The 12484-nt window shown below is 40.8% G+C and overlaps 1 pseudogene; it reads left to right on the top strand.

Moving 5' to 3' along the window:
* The window catches only part of LOC102764819, a 24958-nt pseudogene extending 12707 nt beyond the window's left edge, over positions 1–12251 (top strand).
* Positions 12252–12484: the final 233 nt, after the last annotated feature.

Here is a 12484-nt window from a genome sequence, read left to right as displayed (position 1 = left end):
TGCAGTCCTCCGTCACTGAAGCAAGCAAGCCTCATGTTCAGTTTAAGCTGCCTGGCTGCCGGCCGCCATCTTGGCTGGCAGTTAATTTGCATATTGCCCTGATTAGCCAATGGGAAGGGTAGCGGTCATACGCTAATTACCATGTTTCTCTTTTATTAGATAGGATATATTATTCAGCCATAAAAAATTAAATCTTGCCATATGAGACAACACTGATGAACCTCATAAGTGAAATACGCCAGACAGAGAAAGACAAATAACATATGATCTCTCTTATATGTAGAATCTTAAACAAACACAAAAACAAGGTTATAGATACAGAGAACAAATTGGTAGTGGCCAGAGGTGGGGAGTGGGGCAGGAGAGAAAAGGTGAAGTGGTCAACATGTAAAAAGGAAAAGAAAAAATTTTTTTAAATTAATCTCATATTTTTAAAATTGCTCTGCTTTGCCAGTATCAGAACCAATAGAGGTCAAGAGAAGAAATAGAAATAAGGTTTGTTATTTGTTATTTAAAAAAAACAATAACAGAGCCTAGTCTAAGTCTCATCTATTTTAGTCCATGTCCTTTGAGGTATATAAACTTCTCCCCACCTCTAGAGAAAAAAAAAAGTGAATAGTTACTAAACTCTACTGCAGAGTTGTGTTAATGTTGCCAAATTTCTTGTTTACCAAAATTGAACTGTCATAACATTTGTCCTATCCGTTCCTACCGAGAGGACAAGGCTCTACTGATTTCTTTGTGCTTTTCTAAATCCTTACCTCACCCCTAAACCCAAGGAAACAAATCTGAGCCTTACCTAATTTGTATCTTAGCTGAAAACAGGCAACAAGTACAGATTTATTTAATGCCTCAAAAACCAAGTGTCTAATAGGACCTAACATCCAATTTCTCAACTCTGTTTCATAGTTTATCTGTCAGGGCTGACCTTAGAGGTCATTTTGGACGAAAACAGTGAGACTCAGGAATTTGGAGTATCTTGATGATATGCCATTAGTGACCAACAAAATTAGGACTAGAAATTGAGTTTTCTGGTTCCCAAACCAATTCATTTCTCACCACCCATGGAGTGTGCTTTTAAAGTACTTGCAAATATTTACATGTGACTAGTGAATCCCTTCTGATCCTTCTAAAACAGTGGTTCTCAACCTTGGCTGCACGTTAGAATCACCTGGGAATCTTTTTAAAATCCTGATTTCTGGGCCTCATCCTTCTTTGTTATGGGGTGGGGCCACAACATTAGTAACAAAGAAACAGAATTTCCAGAGGACGAGGCCCAGAAATCAGGATTTTTAAAAAGATTCCCAGGTGATTCTAATGTGCAGCCAAGGTTGAGAACCACTGTTCTAAAACCTTTTTTTTCCCTCATTCCACTTTTCTATCTTAATCATTCCCACTTTCACTAATTCAGAAGACAGTTATCCTGTGTATTAGTAAGCAGAACCTATGTGCCCATTTTGCTTTGGGATCTTTTTATTGCTCGTCCATGTCTCGCGCAGTGGGGATGGCATTATGAACTAGGGGAGGCTGGCCTTGGTCTATTGCATTTGCAGAGCTAGTTTATCTAGAGAAAACTTTGAAACAAATGGCTTGTTAGAATTTTGTGACTGGTTTTGTTTTATGTGCAGATTCCTGTCACAGGAGCAATTGAAAGTTCTGTGGGAGGAACTGTGGGTCCCATGCCCCCTCTGCACCCCCAGAGCCTCTCAGCCCTGATGCTTCCTGTTCCGGCGCTGTGTGGACTATGGCACTCCCAGGTGCACCCGCCTGTGCCTCCGGCACTCACCTCCACCTGAGGCACCCGCCTGTGCCTGTGCGAGGCCCTCTGGGCACCCCTTCACTCCCACCCCACCCCCAAATGCACACTCAACTGAAATGCAGGCGGCTTTTACACTCCAGGGTTTCTTTTGACCAATGGATGAAAGGAGCCATTTGGATAAATTTTTCCACCTTTCATTCCAGGCCCATCATGGCCCTGCACACAGTCTCTTCCAGACTCAAGCAAACCTTTTTCCCCTCAAACTCCAAGAATTCAGTTATTTGAGCCTCTGAACGCCCATTCTTTCTAATTCTTTGGAAATAATTGAAATTAGGTTGTTGAGAGGAGAATAAAGGAAGAAAAATAGTGGGGAATTGCAATGCTTTAGGAGCATGATACACCACATTCATTCCAGAGAGGGGTCGCCCTGGTGATAGGTGACACAACCAAAACCATCCTTCACTTACACATCTTGGCACACTGAGGGAGAAATGGAGACTTCAACAATACGTCTTTGAATCCTCTTACATCCATGCTCGCTCCCCCTTGTCCTCACTACTCAAGCTTCTCTGTCAAAACATCTCTGCCCAGCCTGTACTTTTAACATTCACACCTGCCCCCCTGCATTTTTTATAACATTCACACCATACCTTTTCTTAAAGGTCCCTTCCCTCTACTCTCCTGCCTTTTGGGCACTGACTCTGTGCTCCTCCAAATCTCCACCAGAAACAACAGCAGCACCTGGCGAAGCTTTTAAGTAGTGAACGTACCTGGAGGTGGCAGGACGGGTCGGGATCAGTGTTGTTGCCGTGGTTCTCAGAGCAGAGTCCCTGGAGCAGCATCCACGAGGGCTGGACCTTGATGGAAATGGAAATTCTCAAGACCCGTCCAGACCTACTGAGTTAGGAACTCTGGGAGTAGGGCCCAGGGATCTGTTTTCACAAGCCCTCTAGGTGTTTCTGATGTGAGCTCATGTTTAAGAGCATATATATACTGGTAACCGTTGCCACGTGATTCTCATTCAGCCTACCCTTGCCGTACATCAGAGTCACCTGGGAGCAATTAGAACCTATAGATTCCTGGGACTTACCCTCGGAGATCAGTTTCAGTGGGACTGTGATGGGCCCCAGAGTGTTTAGATTATTTCACTGTTCGTTCAGGGTACTAAAACATTGCAGCATCTTCAAATAAAAATTAAATAGGAAAACAATTTTTTCTATTGCGGAGGGGGAGAGTTGGAGTGTGGAGGAGGGAGAGGATAGTGCTGATATAAGGGGAGGTTTCTGATTAAAGTTTGAAGTGTTTAGATATGTTTATAACCTTTAAGGTAATCATTAATAAGAGCAAGGCTGCATGTTCAATTTTTAAAAACATGCTTCAATAAAGTCCACAAATGGTCTTTAATATTTCTGAGCACATGTGGTAGAACTGCTTAAAGTAAGCTGAACTATTCCAAGCATCATGGACACCTAGGCTGGCCACAGGGCACTTGTGGTTCACTGATGGCTGGCCGGGTGCCTGCCCCCTGAACAAATTTAGCAACCTTTTCAGTTGGTGCCCTGGGCAACTGGCCTCCTCACACTCCCTCTCGGCCCCCCATCCTTTGGAACACAGCTACAATTCTGCTAATGTCTTCAGACAAAGGCATCATTTTATTCAGCTTTTATTAATAGCAGCAAGTGTTAGAAACTTTGTAGACTGAACCCTGTGGGGAGAAAAGCTATAGACCTGGTGTGGATTTAAGTATTATGCCACCTCGTCAGGCCATTTTTCCACTTCCTTTTCATAAGGACCAAAATAGACAATAGGAAAAACACCAACTGCAATTTTCCAAGTGGAAATAAGACACTGCTTTGGGGTTCACTAGTAAAGTTTATGTTTAGATAAAATAACAAGCAGTCATACAAATCTCTACCTTTTCTGGCCTAATCGGCTTCCATTACCACCAGCTGGTTTGATTGGGGAATTTTTCTTTCAACCTAAGTAATCATATGGCATGTAGTTAGGAGTAGCATACCCTTCTTGATTTTAGAAAATTAAGGGTTGACCAATGGATTCAACGTTCAGTATTTTCATCTTGGTTGCATGAATCACCTTGATTTTCTCCTAGGAATACAATTAGCCAAAAATCCCGAGTGTTATCTGATTACTCCAGGAGCAATGACCAAGCTACAGTTCAGGGGAAATCACCAAACGGCATGTGGTATTTACGAGGAACTTGAGTGCCAGCTTGTCTCGATGCCCAACAACAATAAAACATTTTTAATATCCATTTTGTGCTTGTAGTAGGCTAAGTGAGCATAAAGGAAATACATGGGAGGAAGACTGGTTATCCTCCCAATGAAAGCACATCTGTTCTTTTGCTCATGCTATGCGCAACGGTGCTGGGAACAGAAACTCACTGCAGAAACTGCCTACTGAGAATCCCATCAAATCTGGAATCTTGTCTTTGAAGTTGTCTGCAGAACTCAAGGAAAACAAAAGTTGAAGGAAACAGTATGGAGGCAATTTGAACACTGGTCCATGTCAGACACTATTGTGTCTTTAATCGCGTGACTAACTTGTCAGTGGCTTTAGACATGCAGTAGAGGGCTCAGTGAGGGGGGACCTTGACTTTTCCCCCCACAGGCTGTTGAAATACAGAGCCTGGAAGTAGCTGGGGAAGAAGTGGACAAATTTGCATGAGGCCATTTCAACCCTTTCTGAGTTTCCAAGTGACTGACACCTGTCGGAAGACTAAGCAGGACCTGGCCAAAGGCCCAGTGGCAAGACTGTGGTAGAGACCAGACAAAGAAGGTAGATGACCCTGTCACCCCCAGAAAATGAAACGTGAACTCGGCCCCAGCCCTTAGCCATTTTTTGTGTAGTCTGCTGATTAGTCAGATACATTGAGCCAAAGGTACAACTGGACTTTTTCTGCTTCAGAATTGCATGATTGTGGAAGAGAATTACCTCCTCCAAAGATACCAGTGTACTAAGGCCCCCAAGAATGTTTGTCACCAAAGCATATGTAGTATGGGAATTTATTTCTTGGCACAAGTTATAAAAGTGAATGCCTGGGCTCTCAGATCCCTCGGATCACTGGGTTATTTTCGGGGGCGGGGCTTCTTTACAATTTTTAATGCATTATATTTTTCTCTGCATTTTCCCAAATCATATGCAGACTGCCAACCATACTTTTTGAATCAATACACGCGGCTTCATAGAAATGGGAACCAGAAAAAAAGATGTTTTGATGTTCTCGCATTTTTTAACCTCAGATGTTTATGCACTTGCAAGTATTATATGTACAATTTTGAATCCTGCTTTATTCATTTAACTATATCATATGAATACTTTGCATTATTAAACACTTTTACAAAAACATTTGAATGGCCGATACTATTCTCTCCAGGGGATAACTCGTAGGCCTCTTAAACAATCCTCCAATCATTGACATCAAGCTAAATTTGAAGTATAAAAGTGAACCTACTCTTACTTCAGCTCTAAAGAACTAGGAACTAATCAGTGGGTACTGCTCTCAGAGTTGGTACCTAAAAGGCTATTGCAATCAGTAAATTATATATCATGTCACACTTGATCAATTTTTACCATATTAACAGTGATTACACGTTTCTCGAGTTTCACAGGGAAATCAAATAATTGACCACAGCTGGCAATATTTTATGTTACATGGAACGCCGCAGCTGGAGGAATGCCAGCCTAACCTTGAACAGGGCTGGAAATTGACTGCAAACATTCAGGGGCAATGTCTTGTGCTGGCTGACTTTCCCTCCTTTGCTAACCTTTCACTGGGTGTCTGAATATTTTCAAAAGTACTCATTGGCGTGACATAGCCTTCACTGGGGCCCAAGGAGAACCTAGGAGCCCAGCAAGCTTTATCCCAAAAATGCAAAACAACCCCTGATCATGTAGGATCTGTCAGAGGCACTTCTAAACGTCTGTGGAAACTGGAAGCGTTTGATCCCCTCAGTTTTTATAGCCTCTCACAATCTTTAAGCAAGGACAGTAACTTCAGAGAATATGTTTTGAATACCAGTAATTCTTGCCACAGAATCTTTATAAGCAAGAATAAAAATGAGAAGAGCAAGAGAAAAAGAAAAAAATGTTCCTACCCCTTAGGTTTACAACCTCTTCCTGATACTCACCATGTGTTGCTTAAATCAAATGATTAAACACAGAAGCGTTCTGAGTGTATGTGTGAGGCAGCCGTATTAATATTAGGTTTATCCATTTGGCAGGAATGTTATTTTGTAGTCACAATAGTTTTATTAGAAAGAAATGTCATTCTACCCACATAATCCACAGAATTTTAATCAACATGCTGTATGATTTAGTCTTTCATTTCCCTGAAGATGATTAGTTTTCACTTGGCTCTGTAAGAAAAAGGGGGGGAAATAGTCATAGGGAACATTTTCTAGGACATATTCTTGATTTACTCAAAATAGAGGCAGACGCAAAGAACCCAGTCTTATTACAGAGGCTTTTTACTTGACAGGACAAAGAATGCTGCTGTCTACATAGTAAAACACTTACCATCCACACTTGAGATAACAAAAATAATCCTTAAAAAATTTAATTACTGCAATATGTCATAGCCTAATCTTAAACACATAACTAAGGATCAATTGGAGTCAGTTGATGAACAATATTTTCACTTCTAATAAATAGCATATCCATATATTTACATATACAGAATATAGACAGCCTATCTAATAATAGACAAACATGGCAATTGACTGTGCCTTCGCTATGCCTCCCATTGGCTAATCAGCATGATATGCAAATTAACTGCCAATAATGATGGCGGCTAATTTGCATACTGCAGGCAGGGCAGAACAGTGCCATCCCGCCTGCCCTGCCACCATCCGGGCCTGCTATCTGTGATCCTGGGCGGGAAGGAGGGTCCCGTGTGTGACCGGACCGGGGAGGCTGGGCAGGGCAGCAGTGATCCCCCGGCCCACCTGGGCATCCTGTGTGTGACCCGGGGCAGGGCCCCAACCCCTGGATCGGCCCTGCCCTGTGCAGGACTGGGGATGGTGCCCCAACCTCCCGATTGGCCCTGCCCTGTGCGCAACCCGAGGAGGTTTGGCAGGCACCTAGGATCAGCCTGCCATCTGCCACCCGGGGAGCAGGCCTAAGCCAGCAGGTGGTTATCTCCTGAGGGGTCCCAGACTGTGAGAGGGCACAAGTGGGGCTGAGGGACACTCCCCTCCATGCACCCCCCCCACCACCAGTGCACAAATTTTTGTGCACCAGGCCTCTAGTATATATATATATCTATCTCACAAATTCTGGCCTTCTATAATATAATGTTAATTTTAAAACTTTGATAAATCATCAATTTAAAACCTGTGTATATTTTTAGTAAGTGCATGTCAACATAAGAATGTAAGTTATTTACTTTCAATTTTAAAATGTAGGTTTGCAATGTCTGTTATCATGACAAACAATTTCCTAAGTTAAACTATTCTATTTTAGCAGGCTTCGAGCTTTTATTTTCAGTATTTTCAAAATCTTACTTTTAGAAAATGTTGAATGACAGCTTTAAATATGCCTCCAGATTCTCTGGGACATTTCTTGTGGCCTCCACTGAGTTAATGTGGATGTAGCTGCTACACACACTATACCAGCAGGGAACAGCTTTAGGGGTGAAAGAAATCTCATAGGCATTTTAGCCCAGGAAGTATTTCAATAACACCTCAAACTGAGGTGTGGTTTAGAGCTTAGAAGAGTTTATAAATAATCTTAAGTGGTAAAATATATGTCAAAATCGAAACCTATTAGTAACAAGAGAATAACTTCGCACAATTTTAAAAGCTGGTAACTTCAGTTTATGTTACCGTGCCAGCAAATGCCACCTTTATTTTTTAAATTCAGCCTACACATCTGTAGCCCCTTCCTTCCACGGGTGTCAAGTGGAACTGTTGTGTTGGTAGAGTGTCTTTTGTACCAGCACGTGTGGGAATTTAGTAACCTTTCTGCCACCACAATTAGAAATCACAAAGAGGTATGTATTCGTTCAGTATAAATTCTTAGCATTAATAGTTGGCCCAGGATTGGTAAAGTTATTAAACTGGTTCATATCTGATTCACTGTGTTTCTGCCTTGGTAAAATAAGCATTCAGCTGCTAAGGCTAGACATCAGTTTATAGGGCAAGAAGGCAACAGGCAATTTAACTTTCAGTTAAGTGTTTTTCCATTAATTGGACCACACATTCTCACAAACACCATTGCACTCAGTTTGGTGCTGAGAAGATTTGCAAGCGTTTTGTGTGTCTTTTGTTAGTTCCAACATACAGCTTATCCTTGATTTAGCAGACTACAGTTAGACTTTTCTTAATTGCTTTTCATGCATAGTTGGGAGAAACAGCAGGCAGCCTTTAAGCAAAGGTTTTGTGGCCTAAAATGGTAGCTTAAAGTGCCTCCTGCCCTGTGTTTAATTAGCATGCCAAAGCAGCTCCAGACTGTAGAAGACAGGATCAACCAAACTACACATACAACCAATTTTATTGACATACAAAACAAACAAAATTATCTGCAATGAATTTATCCTGTGCACTTACTAAAGAATACGATAGACAGGGGAAGGTCTAGCTAGTTTTCCCAAAGTTAAATCAATCTTTTCCAAAGTTAAATTTGGAAAGTCAGAAATTTAAGCTCTTTTTCTCTCCATTAGTGGCTGATTAAAAGTTACCCGTTTCCTCAGTCTTCAAGCTTTAACAAAAGCCACACTTGGCAACAATGAGATAAAGACCTCATATTCATTCGAGGTTTTTCTATTAATAAAAAGTGATTTTTTTTTAATAACAAAAGGGAAAAAAACAAAATAAGTATCCTAAGAGGGTATTTTATGGATAATGCAGTCACCAATGATATTTTGGAGAGCCACAAGTATACTGAGTTGTCAGGTTCTTCATGTTACTTGAAACAACACATACAACCAATTTTATTGACATACAAAACAAACAAAATTATCTGCAATGAATTTATCCTGTGCACTTACTAAAGAATACGATAGACAGGGGAAGGTCTAGCTAGTTTTCCCAAAGTTAAATCAATCTTTTCCAAAGTTAAATTTGGAAAGTCAGAAATTTAAGCTCTTTTTCTCTCCATTAGTGGCTGATTAAAAGTTACCCGTTTCCTCAGTCTTCAAGCTTTAACAAAAGCCACACTTGGCAACAATGAGATAAAGACCTCATATTCATTCGAGGTTTTTCTATTAATAAAAAGTGATTTTTTTTTAACCAAAGAAAGGCAAACAAAATAAGTATCCTAAGAGGGTATTTTATGGATAATGCAGTCACCAATGATATTTTGGAGAGCCACAAGTGTACTGAGTTGTTCAGTTGCTCATGTTACTTGAAACGTGTACACACTGCAGGTGGCTGAGGAGGCCAGAGGGGCAGAATAGAAGCTCCTTGGGCGGAATCTGGCTCTGTGAGCAGGATCCAGGGGCAGTTCCCAGGCAGACGCAGCACATTCAGCTGGTGCCGCAGCTGCTCTCTGGAGCCAGCGGCCCCTGTCACCTGGAAGGCCTGTTAGAGCTCCAAGGTGACGACTGTATCTCCAGCAATTCACCCCGAAGACTGGCTACAGCAGCATGTATGACTGTCAGACCCTTTGCCGTATCCCAGCCAGAGGGAGGAATGGGGCACTTTTCAGTTTGCCTTGGGGTTGTTGACTTCTTAATGACTTAGGTTTGACTTTGGACATCACTACAGGCTGATGGCTGCAGAAGGTCTGAGTTGGAGGCAGAGATGATAAAGGCTGTAACCTCACAAGGAAATAGCTTGGGGTGGCTGTTGTACCTGCCCTGTTTAGTTTACATACCCAAAATTCTAAAACGGGAAGAATTTGAAACTGTATTACTCCTCTTTCCAGCATTATCAGCAAGGTCTCCTGAATCATTCCATTATAATCCTATCGTAGTCTTTGCCTCCTTTCCCACTGTTCTAGAATGTTTTGTCTTACCATTAAATTGTACTTCTTTAGGGTTCAACACTCTAAAGTCAAGTAACTCAGAAAGTATTATTTCTACCCCTAAGTTCTTACGTTGGCTCTCCTGCTGTGTTTATCCTTTTCTGCTGCCTTCTTCATGCCTACCTTTTTTTTTTTTTTCTAAATTAGACTCCTAGTCAAACACTAGGTTTCAGATAAGCATTTCAGGAATTGTGTGTATGAGAGTAGTAGAGGATAAACTCCCATAAAGATAAGATAAAAACTCCTAGATCATCAACTCTCATCAAAAAGAAGAGAAAAACCTGAAGAAAAGGGTTCTGAAAGAAGATAGAAACTAACTCATACAAAATTCATTCATGAAAAAGTTTATATAGAGTCGAATGCCAAGCTGACTCTGGCATTCCTCATGTCGCATAGCTACAGGATCATTCCCTAAGAAACATACTTTGCAGCCTAATGATCTCCTTCCTGAAATCCAAAACTATTCCAATGCCTGTGTATTTTCTAAAATTCTAATCGATGAGTGAAATTGTTTAAGAATAATGCAACTTTTACTGCATTTGCAACTACTCATATATATATATATGGCATAATATGCTAATTAGACTGGATGTCCTTCCGGACAAAGCAGGGGGCTGGAGGGAAACCCAGGTCCCGGGTGCCAGAGGGGAGCCGGTGCCAGCATTGGAGGGAAGGAAGGCCTACTCTTGCACGAATTTCATGCATCAGGCCTATACTCTGTGTGTGTGTGTGTGTCTGTCTGTCTCTGTGTGTGTGTGTGTGTGTGTGTATTCCCTAAGGAAAAAGTAATTATTTTTTGAAAGACCTGCTTAGCAAATTACTTCCCCCTTATAATACAGTATCTCCATTTCATAGCTCTTTGAAATTGTCTCTCATGCTATGGACACACACACAAATATGAATTTGTCAGGACCCTAACCCTCAAATAGTGTTTAATTATAATTGACACTAAGAACTTTCATTTACACTTGGAAGAAATTAGAGAGCCAATTAGCCAACACTTGTCTTTCTTGCTTCTTTGCAATATATATATATATTGCAAATATATACATTTCACTCTAGGGAAACAGCTTATAACTGAAGCCTCCCAAAGTTAAGGTCTTAATCCACAAGCAAACACAATGTTAGCCACATTTCGTGTATGCTTTCAAAGCCTAGTCTGCTCATTGATGGGAATGATTCAGTGGTGGTGCTATAATTGTCTCTCACAGGCCACTAAGAAATGTAAACTAACTGATAACAAAGTTATGATTTATCAAGACGGTGTAAATATTTCACATACCTAATTCATTCCTGCACCCTGGAGTGAGATTAAGTGATGAAGAATAATGTCTCACTCCATAAGCCTGCTCCTTTATCACCTTCAAGGGGATATCAGCATATATTTATACATATAAAGTCATATCCATTATAATATTAATAAATGCCTTCCTCAATATGTCTAATACAACTTTTTGTGATTATTGCAACCCTCTGGCAGTACTTCTACTCAACCCCCATCATCTTTTTATTAAGAATCCTATAGTTCCACATGAAAGTAACTCTTCAATTGAGGATTTCTACTTACTCAAGTTTAGAGGCTATGTCATGTCTCAATTAAATTACTGAACAAAGAACCAGTAGAAATGGAACCTTCCATAGTTTAAAAATATGTTGCATTTACCAAATATATGCTGGTAGCTCTCAAATTTTTGCCTATAGCTTTCTTCTAAATTTCAGCTCATGTATTTGACTGCCCATTCAACATCTCAGTTTAGTAACAAATATCTCCAACTTAATACAAGCAAATCAGAGCTCTTTATTCCTCCTCAACTTCATCCACCCAATTTTTTTTTTCCTTTTCCTAGGCCTTCCCCACGCTAGAAAGCAGCACTATCATCAATCCAATAGCTCAAATCAGAAAATTACTTGGGTCATTTTTGACTTCACACTCTTCTCAGCTCCCTATATCCAACTCATCAGCTAGTCCTACAATTTCAAAATCTAATATGTATCTTAAACCTGTCTACTTCCCCCCATAACCATAACCACCATTTTAATCCAAAAGCAACATCAATCATCTCTCACCTGGAATATTGCAACAGCCTCCTTTCTCTAATCGTGCCCCAACCTGAGATATCTATTCTCCTTACAGAGCCTGGGTAATCTTTCAAAAACATAAATCTAATCATGTCATTCTCTTGCTTGACAAGGTTTTACATATTACTTTGATTAAAACAAAATTCCATTATATGGCCACCATGGCCCTACATGTTTGCCCTTGCCAACTTCTCTAAATTTACCTCCCCTCATCCCCCATTCTACTCCCTCCACAGGTCCTTCAAGTCGCTCGGCAATTTCCAGCTTCAGGATTTTCAAATGTCCACCTGGACCACCCTCCTACATCAAACATGTTGGGCTCCTTCTCATCCTATTAGAACCAACCAAAATGTTTCTTCCTCAGAGAAATCTTCCCTATCCACCAAGCACTCATCCAGATTTTGTGATCCCTGAAGCTTATACACTTTAAGGAAACTTTGTATTGAAAAATAATGTTTTTAATCTAAAGTTTGCAAATTTTACAGAAACACATGGTCATGGAACTCCTCAGAACCTTGGAAGAGGCTGGGACAAGTGAAGGATGCTGAAGGTCCTCTCCATTCCCATCTGCACCCTGACAGTCTATTGCACCCTATTTATGCTTCTTAGCACTTCTCGCATCTGTCACTTGTCTTGTCTGTCTCCTGTGTCAGATTGTCCATC

The sequence above is a fragment of the Myotis davidii genome, unplaced genomic scaffold (genome assembly GCF_000327345.1).
Source record: "Myotis davidii unplaced genomic scaffold, ASM32734v1 scaffold370, whole genome shotgun sequence".
NCBI classification, from domain to species: Eukaryota; Metazoa; Chordata; class Mammalia; order Chiroptera; family Vespertilionidae; genus Myotis; species Myotis davidii.
This window is presented reverse-complemented; position numbering and strand designations above follow the sequence as displayed.